Source organism: Ornithorhynchus anatinus, chromosome 4 (genome assembly GCF_004115215.2).
Source record: "Ornithorhynchus anatinus isolate Pmale09 chromosome 4, mOrnAna1.pri.v4, whole genome shotgun sequence".
Lineage (NCBI taxonomy): Eukaryota > Metazoa > Chordata > Mammalia > Monotremata > Ornithorhynchidae > Ornithorhynchus > Ornithorhynchus anatinus.
In genome coordinates, this window is record NC_041731.1 from 99,630,496 (window position 1) to 99,653,769 (window position 23,274).

A 23,274-nucleotide genomic window follows, 5' to 3' on the forward strand; every position below is an offset into this window, starting at 1 on the left:
ATCTTTCCTCTGATCCTTTGAAATACAGAATAACTGGGATTATTCTCACTCTAGGTTACAAGGCTCTCCATCACCTTGCCCCCTCCTACCTCTCCTTCCTTCTCTCCTTCTACTGCCCACCCCGCATGCTCCGCTCCTCTGCCGCCCACCTCCTCAACGTCCCCCATTCTTGCCTATCCCGCCGTCGACCCCTGGGCCTCGTCCTCCCGCTATCCTGGAATGTCCTCCCTCCTCACCTCCGCCAAACTTATTCTCTTCCCCTCTTCAAAGCCCTACTTAGAGCTCACCTCCTCTAAGAGGCCTTCCCAGACTGAGTTTCCCCTTTTCCCTCTTCTCCCTCTGCTCCCCCTCTACCCACCTTTCACCTCCCCTCAGCTAAGCCCTCTTTTCCCCCCTTTCCCTCTGCTCCTTCCCCTCCCCTCAGCATTGAGCTCGTCCACTCAATTGTATATATTTTTATTACCCTATTTATTTTGTTAATGAGATGTACATCACCTTGATTGTATTTATTGCTATTGTTTTAATGAGATGTTCATCCCCTTGATTCTATTTATTGCTATTGTTTTTGTCTGTCTGTCTCCCCTGATTAGATTGTAAGCCCGTCAATGAGCAGGGACTGTCTCTATCTGTTGCCCATTTGTACATTCCAAGCGCTTAGTAGAGTGCTCTGCACATAGTAAGCAGTCAATAAATACTATTGAATGAATGAACGAATGGGATTGATCCTAAATTATGAGTACAGAACGAAACAGTCTCAGTCAGGAATAACCCACTCATCTGTACTATGTCATTCCAGCACAGGCTCTTGAATTGTGTTCTCTTCTAGTCCCCTTCTCAGGCAGTCATATTTATTGAGCACTTACTGTGTGCAGAGTGAAATGTAACAATATAATAGACACATTCCTGCCCACAATGAGTTTACAATCTAGAGGATCTGCTGCAGATCACCCAGGTCTGTGCTCAAAATCCTTTATTGGCTCTTTAAATTGTGACACATCTTGAACAAATGCCAACGGCTGATTTCACTGCCTTTACAATAATCACTTTCCAATACACTCCAGCCAATTCCTGCCTTCACTCCAATGAAGGGTTTCACTCTTTCACTGCAAAAGCTTTTCCTTTTCTGCCTCTGAGTCCCTGCTCAGGCAATTCCACTAGCACCAGACACAAAATAGCAGCCCTTAAATCTGTAAATCACAGCTGAGAACCCCTCTCCTCTGAAAGAAGAGACCAGATATATTCTCACTACTCTCCGTTCAATCATTCAAACACATTTACTGAGCACTGTGTGCAGAGCACTGTACTAAGTGCTTGGGAGAATACAATACAACCATAAACAGACCCATTCTCTGCCCACAATGAGCTTACAGTCTAGAGGGGCTCCCCATTATTCCATACTTCCATTAAGTGATCAATAAATACCATGGGTTGATTGATAGAGTTCTTGATAAATATTTTTTCTATGATGTTCTCTACTCCCCATATAGTAAACTCCTTATAAGCAAGGAGTCATTGCCGATCTTTACTCAGTTATCCTGATAATGCTTAAGTGTCGTGTACCAAATGTCAGGTGATAATATTAATTGCTGAGGGTGAGTGCTGCTTTTAATGCTTTCCTGAGAGAAGAGCTTTCTGAATGTTATTTGCAGGAAAATGTGACCCTACTTGGAGATCGTTTATGCTTCCAGGAATGTATCATTCTGAACATGGTTGTTCCTCTTTCCATATTACCAGGAACAGGCACTGACCTGATCTGACTCAGTTCCAAGCCCTGAGTACAATGCTCTGCACAGAGTAAGCGTTCAATAAATGAGTGAATTAATGAATTGATATTTTTACCCTGTAAGATCACAAGCACAAAAATGCTCATTTCTAGTTTAGAAATGGGATAGTAAAGTTGGTAGGTGGTGTAACTTGGGAAAGCCAGCCCTGAATTGGTTTCCTAGAGAAACCATCAATGGTATTTTGCTTTGTAGCATAAGACGAAAGCTAGGTACACTGTTATTTTGGTGGCATTTGGGTTGATACATGAATAATCTGAACTAACAAAAAAAAATTTTTAGAATAAAATTAGTAATCTATCACGTTCCCCATTTTTGAAACAACTACGGCCATCAACCATATACTTTCGTATCACGATCTGGAGAGGAGCAAAAATACTCATTATTTTGACTTTATTGTAAGAATTTCAATCTTCCATGGCTTATAATTTAGCATTCATGGAGCACTTTGTATTTTTAAGTGCTATACAACAGTTATTAATTAGTTTGCACTACAACCCTGGAAGGGAAATGGGGTATTGTTCTCCTCATTTAGCAAATTAAGAAACTCACTGAGGTTAAGTGAATTGCCGAAGGTCATTCAGTCAATCTCTGGCAGTAAGGGGCTCAAGCTTCCAATCACAGAATTTTTATATCTTATTGAAATGTTTCTCAAGGTTTTCTTTCATACTGTCACTGCCCTCCTTTTTTTCTTCAGCCCCGGGAAGATTTTGAGAACCACCCATCGTCTTTGCACTCCTCCCACCCATACTTCCCCTGTTCAAATAATCAGGATATCAAAGGGGAGAGCAAGAGTAGCACTTCTAATAATGATGATGATTTCATTTCGTTAGACCATCGCATTTAATAATTGCGATATTTGTTAAATGCTTAGTATGTGCCAAACACTATTCTAAACGCTAGGATAGATACAAGGTAATCAGGTGAGACACAGTCCCTTCCCACATGGGGCTCACAGTCCTAATCCCCATTTTACAGATAAGGTAAATGAGGCACAGAGAAGTTAAGTGTCTTGCCCAAGGTCACACAGGAGATATGTGGTGGAGCCAGGATTAGAATCCATATCCTCTGACTTCCAGGCTCGTGCTCTTTCTACTAGGCTATACTGCCATTGCTGGCTCAGGCCAATGGTCCATTCAGCCCTGTATTCTGCTCCAGGGGTGACAGAGGATGCTGGGAGGACCAGTGGGATCATTGCACTTTCTGACATCTATTCTAATGTTTAAGGGTGTAGCATTCCTAATTTTTATCCTTTACAGCCCCACATTTCTCTCTAATAACCTGTTGAGAAGCAGCATGGCCTAGTGAAAAGAGCATGGGCCTGAGAGTCAGAGGACCTGGGTTCTAATCCTGGCTCTGCCACTTGTCTGCTGAGTGACCTTGGGCAAGTCACTTAATTTCACTTTACCTCAGCTACCTCATCTGTAATGGGGACAAAGATTGTGAGCCCCATTGGGGACAGGGACTGTGTCTGACCCTATTATCTTGTATCTACCCCAGAGCTTAGTTCAGTGCCTGGCACATAGTAAGTGCTTAACAAATGCCATGATTATTATTGTTATTACTATGGATTGCTACTCCACAAATTTATTCAAATCCCCCCAAATTTACTGATAATTCAGGCTGTAATCAATCAGTCAATGCTTACTGTGTATGTAGAGCAGTATATGTAACACTTAGGAAAAGTAAAATACAATTTAATTGGCAGACTTGATCCCTGCACACTGGGAGGAGGGGGAGATGGACATTAAAATAGAGTGTAAGAAATATTTGTAATTAATAATAATAATAATGATACTTGTTAAGTGCTTACTAAACACCAGGCATTGTATTAAGCGCTCAGGTAAATACAAACAAATCAGGTTGGACACAATCCCTGTCCCACATGGGAATCACAGTCTCAAGCCCCATTTTACAGATGAGGTAACTGAGTCCCAGAGAAGTGAAGTGACTGGCCAAGGTCGCACAGCAGACAAGTGGCAGAACTGGGATTAGAACCCAGGTCCTTCTGACTCCCAGGCCCATGATCCATCCACTAGGCCACGCTGCTACTGCAGAAGGAAGATACCTGTTGAGGGAAGGATTTGAACAATGGAAGAGCCATTTGCTAGAAGGAAACCTTGGGAGGAGTTAAGACTGTGAGCTGGGATATAGTAAGAGATGATAGGTGAGTCTTGAAGCTAAGGCTGAGGCATTTTTGTTTCCTGTTATGAGAAGTGCAGAGCCACTGGAGATTTTTGAGAAGGGGTATGAAACATTTTGTATGACATTTTTCAAAAAATGACCCCATCTGTTTTATATAGGATAATGTCGTAAATTGGAGAAGTTTGCGCCAGTGATTGAACCAACTTTACAGCTCTGCCTAAAGCCTCTTGGGACTGCTCTGGGATCAATTTATGGAATCACTTCAGGAGACCCTCTCATGGAGAAGAGTCAGTTACAGGGGACACCCCCACAGTCTCGTGGTTTTTCAACTTCAGCAGAGCAAGGGGAATGTTAGAACAATTGAGATTTTTTGATGTGAATCATCCCCACTAAATGTCAGTGCTCTCTAACTTCACTGAGTAATTGCTCGACACTTCACTTTGCATTAGCCGAGGAGAACCAACCAGCATGCGTTAGATGGAATTAAACCATCTTGAAAATAGCAGAAGGACTTGTTTCTCAGGACTAGAGAGAGAGCTGGTCCACCGAGTGAGTCTGACCATTGGGAGCTAGAGGGAGACTCGGCAGGAGAGTGGGGGAAAAAAACAAACTAGGCTGTCTACAACTCGCTCTTAGCAGTCCTTTTTCCTTTCCTCTCCTATATTCCCTTGGAATTGCTATCTGTCATATCTACTTCTGATAATGCCTTGGCACCACCTCAGCTCACCTATGCCCCTCTAAACGATAAGGCAGTCATGGGCAGGCAACATATCTCCTGACTCTGTTGTATTTCTATACTATACTCTCCCAAGTGGACAAGGTAAACCACTTCCATATCCTTACCAAGAAAACTCTTTGTATGCACATACCAGAATTAATTTATGGTAATAATAATAATTGTGGTATTTGTTAAGCATTTACTATGTGCCAGGCACTGTATTAAGCGCTGGGGTGGATACAAATAAATTGGGTTGAACACAGTCTTTGTCCCACGTGGAACTCACAGTCTCAACCCCTATTTTACAGCTAAGGTAAACGAGCCCCAGAGAAGTCAAGTGACTTGCCCAAGGTCACACAATAGACAAGTGGAGGAGCCAGGAATAGAACCCAAGATCTTCTAACCCAGAGCTGTGCTCCATCCACTATGCCTTGCTGCTTCTCAAGGGGGACGACCTGGAGAGGGTGTGTCCATGGAGTTGCTAGGGATTGGAAACGATTGCATTTGAAGACTCCCCCAGGAGTACAGTGCTCTGCACACAGTAAGTGCTAAAAAAAAAATACGATTGGTTGACCTCAGCTCTTTCTGCTATCTCTGTGGCCCTTCCTAGCACATCTGGTGAACTCTGGCCACGGACACAGATTCTCCCCCCCGACTATTCATTACCACAGCCCTCAATTCCTTAATTCTGCCTTTTAACTTTTCCCTTACCTTGATTGTCCTCTGTAGACCCTCCTCTCACTTTTCAGCTGGCTCCATCATGGTTCCTACATCCCTCTGCCCTCCTCCTTCAAGTTTGGTAGCTCTTCAGATGAAGAGTAGAGCCGGTCTACTTAGTCCACCTTCAGCTGAATGCCACATTTTCACAAAGGCTCAGTGCAACCTTACTACATAAAAGAAACATTAACTGTAATGCAGGGTTTTCCTAATGACCGTTAATTGAGTTACTGCTGATATTTTATCTATTATGGTTACCACTGTGACGATTAGGAAGACCGAAATTATCAGCATCCATATTTTAGTAAAGTTCCTATTAAAACATAGAGGATCTAATGTTTTCCACCCTTGATCCGTATTGGATGATGATGAGAAAAGTGAGGTGAAATAGAAAATTAATAAAAAAAAAAATCAATGCTAATTTCGGTCATCTTACTAAATAAGAGTCAATTTGTGGTTTTGGTGTTAGCATCAAAGTAAAAATGGGAACAAGATTAGGTCTAAAGGGAAAAGTTGTGTTTAATTTTATGGCTCTATGTAGATAAGGTAGAAGTGTTTAATTCTGCAGTTTCCCGAGAACTGTGCAGCTACCTAATATTTTTCCATCTCTCGGTCTGCGGTAAACTGTATCTATGTTTCAGGAAGAAATGCTGCAGAAATATATTTCTTATTTAATTTCTACTATTCTTTCAAATGGCAGTTTGCAGAATGCATCTGGGTGTACAGCTAATGACCCATGAGCAATAAGCAACTGTTTAAGTAAAATGCACTATGAAAAAGCTTTTACCAAACAGCATTTTAATATTTTAAATAGATTTTCCATTGCAGGCTCTTTGTAACTGGATTAGTTCTCTGATGTGTTCTGACAGAACTGTTGTTAGGGATACTCCATTAACTTTGTCTGTCATCTTATTTTCTCCAGTATCCAGCATAACACCCTTATATTTCATAATTTGTATTGCTATCAGTGCTGATTTGTAAATGTGCAAATTATAATTAACAGCGGCCACTACTTCTATTAAATATTAAATCATTCTTGCAGCCTATATTTTCCACAGCAGATGGAGCCCTGTAGTATGCAAATAGACTTTCCCTAAGTAGTCAGCAGTTTTTACCTATATTTTGGCTTTAAAAATACACTTTCTTTCCTGTTGCTTTGTATTTTCTATAATATTTAGGTTAATATTTATTTACTACGGATTCCCTTTCTCCCAATAAGAATTTCATGGACTATTACATCCTAGCACTGTGGTTTTGTTTCACTTCATTAATAGCTCCTTAATCATATAGCTCGCTTGTAAGTACAGGAGCTTGTATTTGTCCTGATGCTGCAGTATTGCATAAGAAGAAGCTTTTAGTTATATTTTAATATGTATAGCAGGAGCAAAAAAATGCTGGGTACATCAACATAGTTTTTAATTTGAAATCCAATCTATGTGCACAATTTTTTCCAGAATAAGCAAAAGCACTTAAGGTTTTATACTGTCTTAACCATTATATTAAATGTCATCAGCCGATGCAGGGAAATGGATTGCAAAAATATTAAAGAAATATAAACTGGGTGAATGTAATGGATGCTCGTGACATGAAGAGAAGTGTAAAAGACCCACATTTATCAAGTAACTATAAAGCACTAAGAAACACCGAGAGCAAGCTACATTCTTCTGATCTATAGGTGATACATGAAATCCTTACTTCTTGTCTTTATGGCAGGATTCTTGTCTTACGGACCACTACTACCGAATTATTCCAACCTTTTCCCAATTTTAGCAGACGCGCGGATTATGGTTCTTTTGAGTGAGTTCCTAATTTCCATACCCAGAACATGAGCCTTAGGGTCCTTTTTAGATAGGGTTGGCAGGGAGAAACTGTTCAGAAGAACAGAATCCATGAATAGATGACAGGTTTTTAACCGAAAGTTAAGACTGCCAGAAAGGAGTAGAACTCAAAGGCATTAGCTGACAAATTAAGCAAAGAGTAATGAAAAGTTCTGTGTGTTTGAATCATCATTCATCGAACTGTAATTGCTTCAGCAGCACAGAATTAAATTGTAACGAGTAAGGGTCTTGACACTTCCCGCAATTGAAGAAAAAGTTTGAACAACCCAAAGGGTATAAACAGCAGAGTCATGTGAAAGATTGGATCCCACCATTTGTGAAGGCACGTGGAGCTGATGGAAATATCGTGTTCTCTGGTTCTGCATCATTCATCAACTTTATCTTTGGCATCTTTGGTAGATGATGCTACGTTAGAAACTAGCTTGCGGCCTACAAATGTAACATAGCAGAGAGGCTGTTGGCTTTTGGGAGCAAATAAAGGTGATTAGCCGGTTGACTTGGATCCCTATTTTCACTTGAAAGAGGACGGAAGAGAGGTATGAGCCCTCATGGCTAGCTCTAGTCTCTCTTTAATTGGGTGTATTGGAGACTGATCTAGGGTTCAAAAATTTGAGTTCCTTCATTCATTCAATCGTATTTATTGAGTGCTTACTGTGTGCAGAGCTCTGTACTAAGTGCTTGGAAAGTACAATTCAGCAACAGAAAGAGACAATCCCTACCCAACAACTGGCTCACAGTCTAGAGGACGGGCTCACAGTTACCACTTTTCCCCCCTTTTTTCAATCCAGATTTTCAGCATCTGAATTACCCTCGTGGCATGATTACGGAGGTAAAAAAAATCAGCCATAGTACTGGAAAGAGCTTCTATTTTTCCTAGTGAGCTCCTCCAGTACTCAGAAATGATAGCTATTGTCTTGGAAAAGAAGAAAGGATGAGTTAGAGCTCATAGCTCAAGTATATCTAACCTTTTCATTGACTCTGGTTGATAAATTTTCCAGACTAGGGTTCAGTACTGGGTGGGAAGCTGTGGTGAGTGTTTGAATAAGAGACTGTGTGTCTGTTAGGATGACGGCTTGCAAAGTCAGGTTTCTAAGAGGACATGGAGAGCCAAGGAAATTCATTCATTCATTCAATGGTATTTATTTAGCGCTTATTCTGTTCAGAACACTGCACTAAGTGCTTGGGAAGTACAATTCTGCAACAAATAGAGACAATCCCTGCCCATGATGGGCTCACAGTCTAGAAGGGGGGAGACAGACATCAAAACAAGTAAACAGGCATCAGTAGCATCAATAAAAATAAATAGAATTATAGATATATACACATCATTAATATAAATAAATAGAATTATAAATATGTACATATATACTCAAGTGCTGTGGGGAGGGGAGTAGAACAAAGGGAGTGAGTTGGGGCGATGGGGAGGGGGAGGTGAGAAAAAAGGGGGCTTAGTCTGGGAAGGCTTCTTGGAGGAGGGGAGCCTTCGGTAGGGCTTTGAAAGGGGGAAGTGTGATTGTTTACTGGATTTGAGGAGGGAAGGCATTCCAGGCCAGAGGTAGGACGTAGGCCAGGAGTTGACAGCGGGACAGGTGAGAACTAGGCCTAGTGAGGAGGTTAGTGGCAACAGAGGAGCTGAGTGTGTGGGCTGCTATGTAGGAGAGAAGGGAGGTGAGGTAGGAGGGGGCAAGGGGATGGAGAGCTTTCAAGCCAATAGTGAGTAGTTTTTGCTTGATAGGGAGGTTGATAGGCAACCACTGGAGATTTTGAGGAGAGGGATGACATGCCCAGAACGTTTCTATAGGAAGATAATCTGGGCAGCAGAGTGAAGTATAGACCGAAGTGGGGAGAGGCAGGAGGTTGGGAGGTCATAAAGGATGCTGATGCAGTAATCCAGTCGGGTTATGATGAGAGATCGTACCAGCAAGGTAGCAGTTTGGATGGAGAGGAAAGGGTGGATCTTGGCAATGTTGCGAAGGTGAGCCTGGCAGGTTTTGGTGATGGAGAAATGAGTGGGCTGTATTCTAACGTAGATTAGTAGGAACCAGTTCTTCTTGGAGAAGCAAAGAGGCAGTAGAGTAGCGTGTGGTGGGGAAGGAGGCACAAATAACCCTGATGCTCGTTTGGCAAGCTCTGTTGATTTGGCAGCATTGTACTCTCTCATCCCAGCAGGAATGCTTGTTCCTCTAGAATTTTGCTGGGTTTTAAAAGATCCTATAATCACCCAAACCATCAAAGAAGAAAATGTTGAATGGCCCTGGGAAATTGCTTGGGACTCATGTAGCTATGCCAAACTTGAATTGCCTGGATACAGATCTTCTGTCAACTCTAATGCTTTTCTTAAGTTTGCAGGAGATATAGATAGATCTATCTATATCTCCTGGAAAATACATACATAAGTATACATATATATATTTATATATATATTTATATATATATATGTATATACATACATACACACAGTTTTCACCTATAAATATATATATGTACATGATATATACATATATATACATGAAAAAAGGAGGGAGGAAAATAGATGACCTGATTCTTTCCAGAGGCTTTCAGAATTGCCACTGGGCAAAGGAGCGAAATGGAGACTCTGAACCTTAATGACAAAGTGTTTATACAATTTGTATGGTATTCAAAGGAAGTGGAGTCTGGCCTTCAGGAGATTTGTGTGGCCTTGGATTTGAGGGCTTTTGGAATAATAATGTTGGTATTTGTTAAGCACTTACTATGTGCAGAGCACTGTTCTAAGCACTGGGGTAGACGCAGGGGAATCAGGTTGTCCCACGTGGGGCTCACAGTCTTAATCCCCATTTTACAGATGAGGGAACTGAGGCACAGAGAAGTTAAGTGACTTGCCCACAGTCACACAGCTGACAAGTGGCAGAGCTGGGATTCGAACTCATGAGCCCTGACTCCAAAGCCCGTGCTCTTTCCACTGCGCCACGCTGCTTCTCTAGCAGCGTTAGCTTGTTGTAGGTGTTAAATAAATGTGTTAACTAAATGTGTTAACGTTGATAATGCAAATCTAATAGCCCAGTGAAATGAATTACTCCATCCTGCTCCTTCCCCCTTTTTCCGTGGATCAGCTGACTGGTTAACTGAGTTTGGGACCTTATTTCACTATAGTCGTGTCCACTGGGCTTGGGTTTTCTCAGCTGCCCCAGATTCCAATCAGTCAAGTCCACTTCATGATCAGTTTATATTTTAAGGTAGTACAGGTGCATTGCTATCACTAATATTTGTGACTCCTTCCCTGGGTGCATCAGGTAATAGATAGAGTGCAGGGAAGCACTGTAGGGAAGCAGCGTGGCTCAGTGGAAAGAGCCCGGGCTTGGAAGTCAGAGGTCATAGGTTCAAATCCCAGCTCTGCCACTTGTCAGCTGTGTGACTGTGGGCAAGTCACTTAACTTCTCGGTGCCTCAGTTACCTCATCTGTAAAATGGGAATGAAGATTGTGAGCCTCATTTGGGACAACCTGATTCCCCTGTATCTTCCCCAGCGCTTAGAACAGTGTTCTGCACATAGTAGGCACTTAACAAATACCAACATTATTATCATTATTATTATTATTACAGTCCTGGGAGTCAGAAGGTCATGCGTTCTAATCCCGGTTCTGCCACTTGTCTGCTGTGTCACCTTGGGCAAGTCATTTCACTCCCTCTATGCCTCAGTTACCTCAGCTGTAAAATGGGGCTTGAGACTGTGAGCCCCAAGCGGGACAGAATCTGTGTCCAATTCGATTTGCTTGTATCTTACCCAGTGCTTGGTACGGTGCCTGTCGCATAGTAAGCGCTTAGCAACTACCATCGTTATCTGACCGGCTCTGAACAATTGTAATTCTGACCTACCTTAGCTGCCATGGCATGTCACACCATATCCTATAGGTCCTAGAGTAAGCAGTGTCAAACCAAATGTAAAATTTTGGGACTCTGGAAGAGGCTGGGCAGGCCGGGTGGTAGTAGAGAGAAATAATAAGCATAAAATAATTGGTGGGCATAACTGAAGATGTGATACCATTGTATATTTGTATAGAAACAGCATAGACTAAAGGACAGAGCACAGGCCTGGGAATCAGAAGGACCTGGCTTCTAAACCTTGCCTGCTGTGTGTGACCTTGTACAAGTCACTTCACCTCTCTGTGCCTCATTTACCTCATTTGTAAAATGGTGATTAAATCATACTCTCCCCTACTTAGGCTGTGAGCCCATTTTGGGTAAGGGCTTGTGTGTCCAACTGATTACCTCGTTTCTACCCCAGAACAACGCTTGCCACATAGTAAGTGCTTAATAAGTACCATAATTATTATTATTAATACTCTGGCTCTGATTGCTATTCCTGTTTAGCCTAGGTTTCACTGGTTGGTTTGCCAGAAGCTGAGTCTTGTTTTCTCAACCCAGTGAGAAGACCAACCCTGGGAAGGAACGTTATTGGCAAATATGGAGGGGGCAGGGTTGATCTTCCATCTTTCCCGAGCTTGAGAGCCTAAAAAAACTTGAAAACTATCTGCAAGGTGGTGCCACCTGCTTAGTTATGTTCTTAAGAGGATAAGGTTAGTGGGTAAATATTTGGTGTTAGGCAAATGGAAGTGGTGCTTCTTAATATTCATTTTCCTGCGGCTATGGAGACAGACTAGTCTTTACAGGAGTAGTTATGATAGCAATAAAGTATTTATTAAGTATTTACTGTGTGACGAACACTATACTACAAATGGGAAATAGATCTGGTTCCTGTCCCTCAGGGGGCTAACATCTAAAAATAAAATGAAAGAAAAGAAAAATAAAATAAAAGAAGAGAAGAGACAGATACATAAGGAGAGATAAGGTACATAATGTACATAATAGGTTCAGGGTTTGCTAAGCTATGAATGTCACGACAAATGAAAGCCTGCTGGGAAATATTTGTTGCTCAGATTCTTCCAATTAAAGCATTGGTTTGCACTTTGCCCTCTGATTGGTTCTCAGGCAGGATCTATAGGTGGACAATCCTGCCTGTTAAGTATTGATCGCAATCTGATTGGTAGGAAAAAACTGCATTTGTCGTCCCCTGCTCTCTGATTTTGAACTGAGAAGGTAGATACGGTGGGCACTCAGAACCCACTATATCTTGCCCCTCATGGCATTCATTCATTCAATAGTATTTATTGAGCACTTACTATAATAATGTTGGTATTTGTTAAGCGCTTACTATGTGCAGAGCACTGTTCTAAGCGCTGAGGTAGACATAGGGGAATCAGGTCGTCCCACGTGGGGCTCACAGTCTTCATCCCCATTTTACAGATGAGGGAACTGAGGCACAGAGAAGTGAAGTGACTCGCCCATGGTCACACAGCTGACAAGTGGCAGAGCTGGGATTCAAACTCATGACCTCTGACTCCAAAGCCCGGGCTCTTTCCACTGAGCCACGCTGCTTCTCTAAGCGCTGCTTACTATGTGCAGAGCACTGTACTAAGCGCTTGGAATGTACAATTCCTGTGGAATAGAATGGCAGCAGGGACTCTATTTCCCAGGTCACCTGACTACAAATCCCATGCTCTTTCCATAGGAAAAGCAAAGGCTCTGTGCAAAGGGATATTGGAAATCATGAAAGGGTGTGGGAGGAAGAGTCACTGGAATTTGGGGTAGAGGGGAGAGAGGTGTTTTTCTCCCCTGAGCCAGTTGGAGTTTCAATACCTTTTAAGGGCCAGGAATAAAATGCAAACAAGTGGGAGAGCAGAAAATGTTATTTTCTCCTGCAGATTTTCTCATGCTTCCCTCTGAATCCTTGAAAAACCCATGGGCTTTCCCTGACGTGAGAAAGGTCGAGGGATGGGGGTGCGGGGTGAGAGGGGAGGAGTCCAGTGGGGACCCAGGCTCCAGCTCCAGGAAAATTGGGGTTAATGGGGGTCTTCAGGGGATGTGGCTGGACTTGGGTCCCACACAGGGAGGAGCTAGAAGAACTTTCCTCACAAGCTCTTTCCTGTATATCTGTGAATCCCTGCATCCGGCAGAAGATTACTTTCCCCACCTTCAAAGCCCTATTGAAGGCACATCTCCTCCGAGGCCTTCCCTGACTAAATCCTCCCTCCCTCTTCTCCCACTCCCTTCTGCGTCACCCTGACTTGCTCCCTTTATTCATCCTCCCTTCCAGCCCTGCAGCATTTATGTACATATCTGTCATTTATTTATATTAATGTCTGTCCCCCTTCTAGACTGTAAGTTCATTGTGGGCAGGGAATGTGTCTGTTTGTTGTTATATTGTACTCTTCCAAGTGCTCAGTACAGTGCTCTGCACACATTAAGTACTTTATAAATATGATTGAATGAAAGAAAAAATACCCAGACAGGATCCTGATTCACTCTGCTTCCTCCCTGCCCCAGCCCCCTAACTCTCTCTTTGCTAGCAGTGCCAAAGCCATACCATTGTACACTTGAGAAAGGGAATAATTACTTAGTAAACTGCCTCAGAAATTATCAGTCTTGGTAAATTACTCAGATGTGAGACTATCTGACCAAAACGTTGGAGTGGATTCATGATACCTTTTGTACACTTGTTTTGTCTTATGCTGTTGAGTCATCTTCGACCCACAGTGACTCGATGAACACGTCTCCTAGAATGCTCCACCTTCATCTGCAATTGTTCTGGTAGCGTTTTCTTGGTAAAAATGTGGAAGTGGTTTACCATTGCCGCCTTCTGCGTGGTAAATTTGAGTCTCTGCCCTCGACCCTCTCCCACGCCGCTGCTGCCTAGCACAGCTAAGTTTTGAGTTGTAGCAGATTGCCTTCCACTCGCTAGCTCCTGGCGAAGCTAGGAATGGAATGGGTAGGACTCTACTTGACTCTCCCTCCCATAGTCGAGACTGATAAAGTACTGGAAACTCTCCAGGTGCCACCCTGAGAGGGGGTTTGTACATCACAGAAAACATGGGGCAGCCAGGTTTTGCTTGGTCTAGGCCCTATAGGCCTGGCAATCAGAAGATGAGGGTTCTAATCCTTGCTCCACCACTTGCCTGCTGTGTGACTTTGGGCAAATCACTTGACTTTTCTGTTCCTCTGTTTCCTTATCTGTAAAACGAGGGTAAAATACCTGTTTTCTTCATGGTATTTGTTAAGCTCTTACTATGTGCCAAGCACTATACTAAGCCCTGGAGTAGGTACAAGCTTATAATAACAATAATGGTAGTTGTTAAGCACTTACTATGTGCCAGGCACTGTACTAAGCGCTGGGGTGGATACAAGAAAATCGAGTTGAACACAGTCCTTTGTCCCACTTAAGGCTCAGTCTCAATCCCCATTTTACAGATGAGGTAACTGAGGCACAGAGAAGTGAAGTGACTTGCCCAAGGTCACACGGCAGATGTGGGTCAGAGCTGGGATCAAATTGGACAGTCTCTGTCCCACATAGGGCTCGCAGTCTCATTCCCCATTTTACAGATGAGGAAACTGAGGCACAGAAAAGTGAAGCGACTTGCCCAAGATCACACAGCGGATAAATGGTGGAGCTGAGATTATTCATTTATTCATTCATTCATTCATTCATTCAATCAATCGTATTTATTGAGTGCTTACTGTGTGCAGTGCACTTTACTAAGCACTTGGAAAGTAAAATTCAGCAGTAGAGAGAGACAATCCCTGCCCACAACGGGCTCAGAGTTTAGAAGGAGGGAGACAAACATCAGAACAAATAAACAGACATCAACGGCAACATTGTAAATACATTGAATTATAGATAGATATATTCACATCAAAACAAGTAAACAGGAATTAATATAAATAAATAGAATCATAGATATGTACCTATATACACAAATGCTGTGAGGTGGGGAGGGAGGGTAGAGCAAAGGGAGCAAGTTGGGGCAATGGGGAGGAGAGGGGGATCTGAGGAAAAGAAAAATATTAGAATCCAGGTCCTTCTGACTCCCCGGCCCTCGCTCTATCCACTAAGCCACACTGCTTCCTCACCACTAGATTTGGAGTTCTATGTGGGTCAGGGAATATATACTTGCCCCAGCATTTAGTACAGTGCTGGACACTTAGTAAGCCCTCAAATACTGTTCAGAGAAAAAATGAGTGGGACAGGATTCCTCAGGATCCAGTGGGAGATGCTGATCCTTCCTAGAAACCAGTTCCAGCCCCCACCCCTTCTAGAATTGTGCTCTTACCCTATTCAAATGGCCTTTCCCTGGAAAGATTCCCCCTGCTGTTCTTTGAGATCCTTAAAGACTTGGTTCTCTCCTTGAGAATTGTACATGTAAAGAACCAAAGCACAATGTGTTCTCCTTAGGAATCCACACTGTATTACTTGCTCTGCACTTATGCCCATCATTTGTAATGGATAAAAGTGCTGTTAGAAAAACCTAAAAATATTTTAAATGGCTGACCTATGAGCCTTGGTGAATTTTTGATTTTGTACGGGTAGAAAGAGAGACGGAGCAGCTCAGAGGGTTAGTGGTAAATGGGAATGTGGATTGCCTAAGGGCTGGCTGTGTGGGGAAGAGAAAAGAAGTCGCTAAAGTGGGTCTACACTGGATTAACTGTTTTACAGTGTTTTTTCTACATAATTTTGAGATGGGATTCAAGTATTTTGATTTAGGCTGATGCCTCACTGAGCTGCAAAGAGTAGTATTCTGATCCAGTCATTTAAAATTGCCAGAGTAGGTGCGGAGTCCAAAGGGGCAACAGAGGTGGTGGTCCCTACAGGTTTGGGCACTGAACCCCCAACCTTCTTCATCCCAGGTCTTTGACAAGGTCTGCCAGCTTCCAGTCAAGGCTCTTCCCCTTGACTCTATTTATTGCCATTGTTCTTGTCTGTCTGTCTCCCCCGATTAAACTGTAAGCCCATCAAACGGCAGGGACTGTCTCTATCTGTTGCCGACTTGTTCATTCCAAGCACTTAGTACAGTGCTCTGCACATAGTAAGCGCTCAATAAATACTATTGAATGAATGAATGAATGAATGACAGAGCTCAAAATGGTGGCTCTCTGTCTTCTTGGCGCTTTGAAGGATGTCCCCTCCCATATTCCACTCCTACTAAAGTCCCCACCTCCTATTTGCCCCCAAACTCAAAATGAAATGGCAGGGCATAGTGGATAGAGCATAGGCCTGGGAGACATAAGGTCATGGGTTCTAATCCCAGCTCCGCCACTTGACTGTTGTGTGGCCTTGGGCAAGTCACTTCTCTGTGCCTCAGTTACCTCATCTGTAAAATGGTGATTGAGACCGTGAGCCTCACGTGGGACAGGGACTCTATCCAACCCAATTTGCTTGTATCCATCCCAGTGCTTAGTACAGTGCCCGGGACATAGTAAGCACTCAACAAATATCACAATTGTTATTATTATTACCTATGATTTTCAGCATTATCCCCCTCCAAACATCAATCCCCTGTTCTCGGGGCCCCACTAACAACTCTGAAGGGAGCCCAGCTATAGCAGGGCCTTCAGAGACAGGGTTTAGTCCAAACTTTTTTTTGGTCTGCATTTGGGGATTACAAGCAAGGATCTGGCCCCTGGTGAATCTCAAGTGCACCAGTGAGGTGATGGTCAAGTGGAGACTAGATTTACTGGGGTGAGGAGATGGAGTTTCCAGGGGTCATCCAAAAGCAAATTTAGGGGAGGAAAAGGAAGAGAGTGAAAGAGACACCTGTATCTCCACAAGACAGAAACACTCAAACACATCCCAGTGAGAAGTAGCATGGTCTAGTGATTAGAGCACAAATCAGGGAGTCAGAAGGACTTGGGTTCTAATTCCGGCTCTGGCACTTGTCTGCTCTGTGACCTTGGGCAAGTCACTTCTCTGTGCCTCAGTTACCACATCTGTAAAATGGGAATTAAAGCTGTGAGCCCCGTATGGGACAAGGACTATGTGCAATCTGACTACTTGATGAAGTGCCTGGCACATAGTAAGGCCTTAAAAAAACAACAACAATCAATCGGTGGTATTTACTGAGCACTTACTGTTTGCAGAATATTGTTTTAAGCACTTGGGAGAGTACGATATAACAGAATTAGCCAACGTATTTCCAGCCCATAATGAGCTTACAGTCTTTAAAAAAAAGAAAGGGAAAAAAAGAGAAATAGATGCACAGAGAAAGAGAGAGGAAGAGACCCAAAACAGGGGAAGAGAGATAGCTTTGAGAGGTATTCTATGCTTGTAGCAGCTGCATTTCTGAGCCCAAGGCCATTGTAAAAGTAGCTCACCATTTCACTGACACTTCAAGTGACCAGATTGTTTGGGGTTTAAAGCAGGACTGAGTGGAACTTAAATGGGTGGAGTTTATAAATCGTAGGGCCAGATGGGAGAGAGGACGAGTGAGAGAAGGAAAGAGGAAAATAGAATTGGGAAAGGGGCAAAAGGAGACTTTGGCTTAGGTACCTTTTTCCACCTTGTTTTCCAGAGAAGCAGCATGGCCTAATGGAGAGATCATGGGCTTGGGAGTCCGAAGCACCTAGGTTCTAATTCTGGCTGTGTCATATGTCTTCTGTGAGACCTTAGGCAAATCATTTCACTTTTCTGTGCCTCAGTTACCTCATCTGTAAAATGGGGATTGAGACTGTGAGCCCTAAATGTGAAAGAAACTATGTCTAAACCAATTACCTTATATCCACCCCAGCACGTAGTACAGTACCTGGCACAAAGTAAGAACTTAGCAAATAACACAATTATTATTATCATTGTTATTATTGTTTCCTAGAGAGAGAGTGAAAGCAGCTTCTGTGGAACCACATAGTTCTCCCCACCTAATCAAAAATCAATCAATAATATTTAGTGAAAGTACATTTGGTAAAAGTGCAAGAAATACTATTGATTGATGTAATTGAGAAATGGGAAGAGCTCGAACAAGGTTGGCAGCTGTTTAAATATTGTGGAGAAAGATTGACAGAATTTAGTGAGAGACTGAATGTGAGGGTTAAAAGATGGGGAGGAATCAAAGATGACACCAAGGTGACCCATATTTAGACATGCTGAGTTCCAGGTGCCTGTGGGATTCCAGGTGGAGATGTCCTGGACACGACAGAAAATGCAAGATGACATGACAGGATCAGGATCAGAAGTTGGTGGTATCCATTTGGAAAATCATCCAAATAGAGGAGGCGGGTGAAGCTGTGTCAGGCGGTGGGCTTCCTGAGAGAGTAAGTGTAAATGCAGGAGAGAACACTGTGGGAACTCACTGTCAGGGAGAAGTGGGGTGGAAGATGAGCCAGCAAATGAGACAGGAGGAGGGGTCAGAGAGGGTTATTTATTATGGGCAGAGAACGTGTTTCCCAATTCATTTGTAGTATACTCTCCCAAGAGCTTAGTACAGTGTTCTCCACATGGTAAGTGCTCAATAAATACCACTGATTGATTAACTGCTCCTCAGGCAACCAGCTAATAAGTGTATCACCATCCCTATGAGACCATTTTTTGGTCTTGTACCAGCGCAGGAAGAGTTGCAATTTTTAGAAGAGCTGGTTGGTTGGTTTACGAAGTTGTCTGGGCAACCTATCAATTCTACCAATGCTGAGGCAAAAGAGTGGGCATGGAGCTCCCTTCCTCCTTCCAGCCCCCAAATCATATGACATAAACTGACACCACCCTGGGAGGTCCCTGCTCACAGAGTGTGGATTGCTGTCTGGTGCTGAGCACTTACTCTGTGCGGATCCCTGTACTAACCTCTTTGGAGAGTAAAATACAGTGATAAAACAGATACATTCCTTAATAATAATAATAATAATAATAATAGTGTTGGTATTTGTTAAGCGCTTACTATGTGCAGAGCACTGTTCTAAGCGCTGGGGTAAACACAGGGGAATCAGGTTGTCCCACGCGGGGCTCACAGTCTTAATCCCCATTTTACAGATGAGGGAACTGAGGCACAGAGAAGTTAAGTGACTTGCCCACAGTCACACAGTTGACAAGTAGCAGAGCTGGGATTCGAACTCATGAGCCCTGACTCCAAAGCCCATGCTCTTTCAACTGCGCCACGCTGCTTCTCTAACACAATGAGCTTACAGCCTAGAGAGGGAGACATACATTAATACAGATAAATTACAGTTATGTACATAAGTGTTGAGGGGCTGGTAGTGGGGAATAAATAAAGGGAGCAAGTCAGGATAATGCAGAGAGGAGTGAGAGAGAGTGAATGAAGGGCTTAAAGAAGACCTCTTGGAGGAGTTGTGCCTTCATTAGGGCTTTGAAGGGGAGGGGAGCTAATTGTTGGATCTGATGAGGGAGGACATTTCAGGCCAGAGCCAGGACTTTGGTGAGAGGTTGGCTGCAAGATAGATGAAATCAAAGTACAGTGAGAAGGTTAACATTAGAGGAGCGAAGTGAGGGGGCTGGGTTGTAGTAGGAAAGTAGTGAGGTGAAGTAGGAGGAGGCAAGGTGATTGAGTGTTTTAAAGCCGATCTCAGAGACATTTTTAGAACATTGGTAACGTTTAGGCAGATGCTCCAAAGTGGTACTGTACTCATGAAACTGACAGCTGTTTGCCCTAAGATGAAGGCACTGCCTGGGAGTTGATGTCAGGGCTGGAAATGCCTTCAGAAAGGCTAGACAAAGCTCAGAATGGAGTCAATTAGTATTCCTCCCCTGTTTAATTCCCTTATGATAAAAAGGATTAAACCAGCCTTGATCTCTATTCTCTCTCTCTCTAAATATATTCTCTCTTTCTCTCTATTGTCTCTCTCTCACTCTCTCTTGCTGTGGTATTTGTTAAGTGCTTATTATGTGCCAAGCACTGTTCTAAACTTTGGGGTAGATACAAGGTTGTGAGGTTGGAATGCCCTCTTTCCGTGTATCCAACAGACAAAGACTCATCCCTGCATTCAAAGCCTTATTGAAGGCACATCTCTTCCAAGAGGCTTTCCCTGACTAGGCCCTCCTTTCCTCTTCTCCCACTCCCTTCTACGCTTCCCTGACTTGTTCCCTTTATTCTCCCCCAATCCCAGTCCCACAGCACTTAAGTACATATCTGTAATTTATATTAAGATTCGTCTCCCCCTCTAAACTGTAAGCTCGTTGTGGGCAGGAAATGTGTCTGTTATATTGTTGTACTGTATTTTCCCAAGCGCCTAGTACAGTGCTCTGCACACAGTAAACACTCACTGAATATGATTGACTGACTGACTGACCCTTTTCGCTCAGGTCCTGGACCAGGAAGCCACCTTTTTCTTACCTGGTGACTGCTGCGGCATCATAAACTGGCTTAGCGGAAAGAGCATGGGTTTGGGAGTCAGAGGGTGTGGGATCTAATCCCACCTCCACCACTTGTCAGCTGTGTGACCTTGGACAAGTCACAACTTCTCTGTGCCTCAGTTACCTCATCTGTAAATGGGGATGAAGACTGTGAGCCCTACGTGGTACAACCTGACTACCTTGTAACTACCCCAGTGCTTAGAAAAGTGTTCGGCAAGTAGTAAGCGCTTAACAAATGCCAACATTATTATTATTATTATAGCAAACGGTCACCACTACTTTTAAAGAAAAGGTTGGTTTCTTTAGTCACCATCTACCAGTCCTCTAGACTGTCAACTCATTGTGGGCAGGGAATGCAAAGCACTGTGCTTGATGTTATATAAGCTTGTATGTTATATTGTTATACTGTACTCTTCCAAACTTTTAGTACAGTGCTTTGCCCACAGTAAGCGTTCAGTAAATATGAATGAATGATTGAGTCACTGGGATATCTTGGCACAGGCCCAGCCTTTTGCCATTGCATCAAACCATCTTTCGAAGGTGAAGCAGGGGTGGCATTTGGGACCAGCTAGAAGCCATGGGGAAAGCAGCATGCCACAGTTAATAGAGCACAGGCCTAGGAGTCAGGAAGTCATGGGTTCTAATCCTGGCTCCGCCAGGTGTCTGTTCTGTGAACTTGGGCAAGTTACTTCTTTGCACCTCAGTTCTCTTATCTGTAAAATGGGGATTGAGGTTGTAAGCCCCATGTGGGAGAGGGACAGTGTCCAACCCGATTTGCTTGTACCCACCCCAGTGCTTAGTACAGTGCCTGGCACATAGTAAATAATAATAATAATGTTGGTATTTGTTAAGTGCTTACTATGTGCAGAGCACTGTTCTAAGCACTGGGGTAGATACAGGGTAATCAGGTTGTCCCACATGAGGCTCACAGTCTTCATCCCCATTTTACAGTTGAGGTAACTGAGGCACGGAGAAGTGAAGTGACTTGCCCACAGTCACACAGCTGACAAGTGGCAGAGCCGGGATTCGAACCCATGACCTCTGATTCCCAAGCCCGGGCTCTTTCCACTGAGCCTTACCCTCAGCATCAGTTTGCAACCTAGTCTGTAAAGGGCTTCCAGCCAGGACAGTCACTACTTTTGGGAACAACCAGCCAGTTATCCCAGGATGCAAGCCTGGCATCCTGGCTCCCATGCCCGGCATCCATGCGTAAATCCTTTTTCTGGCACCACATTCTGCTGTGTCCTGACAGTTGAGTTTCGAGAAGCAATATGGCTTAGTGGAAAGAACACAAGTCTGGGAGTCAGAGAACCTGGGTATTAATCCCAGCTTTGCTAGTTGCCGGCCACGTGACCTTGGGTACGTCACTTCACTTCTCTGTGCCTCAGAGACCTCATCTGTAAAAGTGGGGTTCAATAACTACTCTTCCTCCTACTTAGAATGAGAGCCCTATGTGGGAGAGGGCCTGTGTCCAACCTGATTATCTTGTATCTACCCCAGCACTTAGAGAAGCAGCGTGGCTCAGTGGAAAGAGCACGGGCTTTGGAGTCAGAGGTCATGGGTTCAAATCCCGGCTCGGTCATTTGTCAGCTGTGTGACTTTGGGCAAGTCACTTAACTTCTCGGTGCCTCAGTTACCTCATCTGTAAAATGGGGATTAAGACAGTGAGCCCCACGTGGGACAACCTGATTCCCTTGTGTCTACCCCAGCGCTTAGAACAGTGCTCGGCACATAGTAAGCGCTTAGCAAATACCAACATTATTATTATTATTATCACTTAGACCAGGGCTTGACAAATTCTAAGGGAAAATAAAATTGAAAACAAGGACCGGGGTTATAATCCTGGTTCCACCCTTGCCTGCTGTGTAACCTCAGGCAAATCACTTAACTTCTCTGTACCTCAGTTACCTCATCTGTAAAATGGAGATTAAGACCGTGAGCCCCAGGTGGGTCAGGGACTGTGTCCAATCTGATTAGCTTGTATCTACCCCAGCGCTTAGAACAATGTTTGACACGTGGTAAATGCTTAACAAATATCATCGTTATGACTATCAAGGCACAATAGGAAGCCCTTCCCATTCCAGGATCCACTTGAAAGTCAGGGTGGGGAAGCAGATGCTGGAGCCACAACCTTTTTTAGATTCTTTAAGGACCCAGACTGCATTCTGAACCCCCATCCTGCTTTTTCCCTCTCCTGGGGTGCCCAGAACTGTGGCATAATGATAACAGATCTCAGAATCTAAGTGATCACTCTTTCCCAGTTGTCACTGCTGCCCTGATGAAAGGAGATCACGTGCTCTTGAAATAAGCTTATTTTGCCGTGGATACTAGAGTGGCTTTATGGACCATGCTAGGGTTAATGACAGAGCAGAAATGCTACTAAAGCAGAAATACTACTAGTCAATTAACTGGTGACACATTAGTAATACTTAGAAAGTTATGTGGTGATGGGATTCTTGTGGTTTCAAGGCAGCCCCCTGAGAAGTACTTGAGAAGAGCTCCTTAGGAAGATTTGTGGATCGTTTTGGAATGTATAATGCTCCTACACGATGGATGTCTCAGGAAATCTCTCTTAGAGGGTTTGCACTTTTCAGTTGGAAAGAGGATTTCTGTTAATGGAAGTCCCATTTCAATTTAGAATAGTAATTGGGAAAGCTTTGTTTTTAAAGATAGAATTTATTTTCCGTCACCTGAGTATGCAGGGTAGCCGAGTGCCCTGGATCGGGAGTCAGGACATCTGGGTTCTAGTCCCAGCTGTCTCACTGGCATGCTGTGTGATCTTGTCACTTATCTTTTATAAAACGTAGTTTTCTCACCTGAAAAATGGGGATAAGATTCCTGCTCTCCCTCTTTTCAAGAGTAAAGCTCAGTGTGGGTTGACCTGACTATCCCATGTCTGGCACATAATAATCAG

General features: G+C 43.5%; 1 long non-coding RNA gene and 1 other non-coding gene across 2 annotated transcripts in view; one reads left to right on the top strand and one right to left on the bottom strand.

Moving 5' to 3' along the window:
- The window catches only part of LOC114811364, a 54,463-nt gene that overhangs the window by 23,298 nt on the left and 7,891 nt on the right, over positions 1–23,274 (top strand). The window lies entirely within an intron of this gene.
- Positions 13,947–14,084, bottom strand: LOC114811736. Its single transcript, XR_003759432.1, has one exon. It is a non-coding gene; the product is annotated as a small nucleolar RNA SNORA7 (small nucleolar RNA).